The sequence below is a fragment of the Alligator sinensis genome, unplaced genomic scaffold (genome assembly GCF_000455745.1).
Source record: "Alligator sinensis unplaced genomic scaffold, ASM45574v1 scaffold1511_1, whole genome shotgun sequence".
NCBI lineage: Eukaryota > Metazoa > Chordata > Crocodylia > Alligatoridae > Alligator > Alligator sinensis.
In genome coordinates this window covers 149,658-155,379 of record NW_005843139.1, presented here as the reverse complement: position 1 = coordinate 155,379, position 5,722 = coordinate 149,658, and positions in this window count along the sequence as shown.

Here is a 5,722-nt window from a genome sequence, read left to right as displayed (position 1 = left end):
AGTCAGCAGCCCCCGTCCGTCCGCCCGCCCTGTCAGCTGGGCGCGGGGCGCCCCGGTTCCAGCCCCGCGTCCCGCAAGCCGGGCCAACGGGGCAGCCCCGCAGCGCCGCCTAGCGGCCACAGGTGCAACCGGCAGGCCCAGTGTGGCCTTGGGGGCGCAGGGGGTGGGCTTGGGGCTGGCAGGATCTGTACTGGCGGGACTGGGAGGCTGGTCCCGGCCTGTGTGGGACCAGGACAGCCCCTGGGAGGGCTCAGCCTGGTCTGGGAGGAAAACCCAGCGATTTGGTCCGTGCGAGCCGTTTTGAGGCTAAAAATGAGGGGTTTTGACTAATTGGGGCCTCAATCAAAGGCTTCTGGGGGGAGGGAATTGGCTCTTGGGGGTCTGATCCACTCGGGTTTGGGGCAAAAAGAGGGAAACTGGCTTTTTTAGGGACCAGTTGGGGCATTTGGGGTGAAACTGGGGGAAATAGACCAATTTGGGTCCAAAATTGTATCTAAATTGGCCCATTTCCCCCATTTTCACTCCCAAATGGCTCGAATTGCACCCAGAGTGGCTGATTTCTTCATTGTTACCCCAAAATGGACCAAAAGAGTCTCAAATTGCTCAATTTCCCCTATTATCACCCCAAAATGGCTCAAGGACATTGCTCAATTTCCCCATTTCCACTCCAATTCCAGCAGTTTTCAGACAAAAATGGGGAATTTTTAAGTCCAATTCGAGCCATTTGGGGGTGAAATAAGGAAACTGCTGTAATTCAACTCAGATTCCCCAATTTGGGGGCTAAAATGGAGAAACTGGCAAATTTTATTTAAACTAGGGCAATTTGGGGGCAAAAATGGGAAAACAGCCAATTTAGTACCAATTTGGGTCATTTTTGGATGATAATAGGGAAACTGCTCTAATTTGGACTCAGATTGGCCAGTTTGGGGGCTAAACAAGGAAATCTTCCAATTTGGGTCAAATTTGAGCCACTTGGGGAAAAAATGGGGAATTCGGCCAATTATTTTTAGACTGGAACACTTTGGGGGCAAAAACAGGGAAAAGCAGCCAATGTGGTTCCAATTTGAGTAATTTTAGGTTGAAATGGGGAAAAAGGGCCAATTTGTGTTGAATTAGATCAACTGTGGGGCAAAAGAGAAGCAATTTGGTCATTTTCAGATCATCTTCGGTCATAAAGGTGGGAAGTATTTGAATTGGGCCCAAAATGGCCAAACTCCTGATTTTCTTCATTTTACCCCAAATAGTTCAAATTGGATCCACATCCAGCCCCAGTTGGGGCCAAAATATGGAAAGAATTGGCCGATTTTCATCCATTTCTGAGCTATTCGAGGGCAAAAAGGAAGAAATGGGCCAGTCTGGGTCCAGATTAAGCCATTTTGGGGCAAGGGGAAAAATTGGCCAGTTTGGGGGCCAAAAGGTGGGAAATTAGCTAATCTTGATCCAGTCTAAAGAATTTGGAGTAAAAAATGGGGACATTGGCTAAAATGGCTCGAATTCCAACCCTTTCCCCTTTTAGGCCTTGAACTAGACTGAAACAGGCCAGTTTTGACCCAAAATTGTTCTAATTTGACACACATGGGCCAATTTCCCCCATTTTGGCCCCAAGAATGGCTCAAAAATGAACCTAGAACTGGCCAATTCTGGTTCACTTCTGAGCATTTTGGGGGCCAAAATAGAGAAAATGGGCCAATTTGGGTCTAATTCAACCCATATTGGGGGCAAACGGAGAGATCTGGCCTCTTGCAGTCTCTCTTGAGCTTTCTGGAGGCAAAAAGTGCAAAATAGGTTCTTTTGGGTCTATTTTTAGCCATCTGGGGAAAAAAACCAAAGAAATTGGCCAATTTGGGGCCAATTCGAGCAGGTTTGGGGGCAAAAATGGGCCAAATTGGGGCCAATTGGAGTAGGTTTGAGGCAAATATGAGCCAATCTGGGATCAATTGAGGTAGGTTTCAGGCAAAAATGGGCCAATTCAAGGCCAATTAGAGCATGTTTGGGGGCAAAAATGAGCCATTTGGGAGCAAAAGTGAGGGATTTGGCCCATCTGAGTCCATCATGAGCCATTTTGGGGCCAAAAGAATGAGGAAATTAGCCCCTTTCCCTGGTTTTCCTTCCCCAGGTCTTGCTTACTTCCACACCCTGGTCCCAGCCAATCGTTAACAAGACCTCATTAACCCGGTTATAAACTCCTGCAAGAGCGTTTCAGGCTGGACGTAAGTGTCATTACCCAATGATTGTGTGTGTGTAAGGAAGAATTTCTTCACTGTCTGAGCCCCGAGGTCTGGAATAGCCTGCCACCGGGGGTGGTGCAAGCACCCGCTTTGAACACCTTCAAGAGAAATGTGGATGCCTATCTCGCCGGGATCCCATGACCCCAGCTGAGTTCCTGGCCCCGGGGCAGGGGCTGGATTCCATGATCCTCCAGGGTCCCTTCCTGCCCCAATGTCTATGAAATCTATGAAACCCGTGACCCCAGGTGACCTGCACACATATATCTGTACTCGCATACACACGCACCCATAGGTACCCATGGGTGTCTGCACACATGTTCACACATGTACCTATAGGAACCCCCTGTTCTCGTATGTACACACATACTCACGTTTCTGTGTGCATTTGCACACATGCATATGTGTACTCACATGTTCCTATGTGTACACACATACCCATAGGTACCCATGTGTGCCTGTACTCATGTACATGCATACTTGTGTTTCAATGTGCACCTGCACACATGTATATCTGTATTTATGTGTTCCCACATGTACACACATACCCTTAGGTACCCATGTGTCTGTAAACATGTTTGCACACGTATCCATAGGACCCCATTTGCACCTATACGCATATGTACACACGTACTCATGTTTCCATGTGCTCCTGCACACATGTACATGTGTACTTAAGTGCGCACACATACCAATAGGTATCCATGTGTGCCTGTACACGTGTTTGCACATGTACCCATATAACCCTATAGGCTGGGGAACACCCTTCTTGTCAACGTAGTGACAGAAAGGGATCTTGGAGTCATTGCTGACTCCAGGATGAACATGAGCCACCAATGCGAGGAAGCTAACCGCACCTACAGATGCAGCTCAAGCAGGTCCAGAGAGGTGATCCTCCCACTCTATGCGGCGCTGGTCAGGCCGCAGTTGGAGTGCTGCGTCCAGTTCTAGGTGCCGCACTTCGGGAGGGATGTGGCTAACCTTGAGAGGGTCCAGAGGAGGGCCAGTCGCATGGTCAGGGGGCAGCAGGGCAGGCCCTACGAGGAGAGGCTACGGGACCTGAACCTGTTCAGCCTCCACAAGAGAAGGCTGAGAGGGGATCTGGTGGCCGTCTACAAACTCACCAGCGGGGACCAGTGGGAATTGGGGGAGGCTCTGTTCCCCCAGCTCCTCCCGGGGTTACTAGGACTAATGGGCACAAGTTGTTAGAGAGCAGGTTCAGGCTGGACATCAGGAGACATGACTTTACGGTGAGGGCTGCCAGGCTCTGGACTGGGCTCCCAAGGGAGGCGGTGCTCTCCCCTGCCTCGGGGGTCTTCCAGAGGAGGCTGGACAGATACTTGGCTGGGGTGATATGACCCGGCACCCATTCCTGCCCGGGGCAGGGGGTCAGACCTGATGATCCCTTTAGGTCCCTTCCGACCCTAAGCACTATACTATGACCCCATGCGCACCTATACTCACATGTATACATGTACTCATATTTCTGTGTGCACCTGCACACATGTATATTTGTGTTTATGAGTTCTCATGTGTATGCATGTACCCATAGGCACCCATGGGTGTCTGTACATGTGTTTGCACACGTGCCTGTAGAAAGTCACATGTGCCTGTACTCATAGAATCAGAGACCGTGAGGGCTGGAAGGGAGCTCAGGAGGTCACATCTGGTCCAACCCCTGCTCCAAGCGGGACCAGCCCCAACTCCATCATCCCAGCCAAGGCTTCATCCACCCTTGAAGGGCTTCAACACCGCCAAGGACGGAGATCCCATAATCCCTCTGGGCAGCCCATTCCAGCACTTTCCCACCTTCCTTGTCAGAGAGTTTTTCCTAATATCCAACCTCAACTTGCTTTGCTGCAGCCTGAGCCCATTGCTCCTTGTCCTGTCATCTGGCACTACAGGTCACGTGTACAAGCGCCTACTGAGAACAGTCCAGCTCCATCCCCTTTGCAACCACCCTGCAGGCCGCTATTCAGTTCCCCCCACCACCCCTCGGTCTTCTCTTCTGCAGCCTCAATGATCCATTTCCCTCAGCATCTCCTCACACATCATGTCCCCCAGCTCCCCAATGATTTTTGCTGGACTCTCCCCAGTCCTTTCTGTAGTGGGGCCCACAGCTGGACCCAGCACTCCAGATGTGGCCTCCCCAGTGCTGAATAGAGGGGGAGAATCTCTGACCTCCACCTCCTGGCAATAATTAGCCCTGCTCGTTAGCAACCAGGATACCCTATTGGCTTCTATCCAGCTTCTTGCCCCCGTGTCCCAGCACACAGGATTGTCCTGTCCTAAGTCCAAAAATGCAGTTGCTAACAGACATATTTGGAGTATACGTAGCACAGAGAGTGACGGGTTAATAACGAGGCATTAATTACCTGCTCTTAATTGTCAGCTGTGTTGTGGCTGTGCTAATGTATATCATTATTAAATGGTATATATACAGCATGTGCATGAGTTACATGTGAGCTGTTTTATGTGTCACAGGCTCTTCACTCGCATGGGGTCAGATACCCACTTCCAAGTCTTCGTTCTGTGTTCTCTGGATGCTCGGTATGACAGGTAACACTCGTGTTATTGTGTGTTATGACGTGACATGGGTATTACATGTGTCATATATGGCACATGCTATTGTGTGTTATTGCGTCATGGGTATTGCATGCATGCATGTCATGTTTGTCATGCTATTGTGTTTCATTACATGGCATGGGTATTGCATGTCATATCCAGCACACACTATTGTGTGTTGTATCATGGGTAGTACATGTATGCATGTCATACAGCACATGTGCTGTTCCATGATATGTCATAGGTATTGCATGCATGTGTGTCATATACAGCGCATGCTATTGTGTGTTCTTACATGTCATGGGTGTTACAGGGCTGTCATATACAGTACATGCTACTGTGTGTTATGTCATAGGTATCACATGCATGTGCGTGTCCTATAGGGTACCTGCGCTATTGTGTGCTATTATGTGTCATGGGTGTTATATGTATGCACGTTGTACAGTATATATACATATGTATATGAATGCACGTGTTGTACAGCACAAGTGCTATTCTGTGTTATGTCATAGGTATTGCATACATGTGTGGCATATCTAGATCACGTGCCATTGTGTATTATTACATCACAGGTATTAAATGTGTGTCGTATATGGCATGTGCTACCGTGTGTTATTACATCAGGCATTACATGCATGCGTGTATACTATAGGATGCATGTACTATTTTCTGTTATGGCTCATGGGTACTACATGCATGTGGCACATACAGCATATGCTATGGCGGGTTATTACATCATAAATTTTACATGAACGTTTAACGTGTGTGCAAGTCACCAATGGTATACATACTATTGTATGTTATTACATCACAGGTATGGCATGCAGGTGTGTGTTATACATGTCATGGGCGTGAGATGCATACACGTGCTATGACGTACTTTGCTGTCATAGCTAGGCCATACTCGCGCGTGCACACGCTACCCGCCCCCC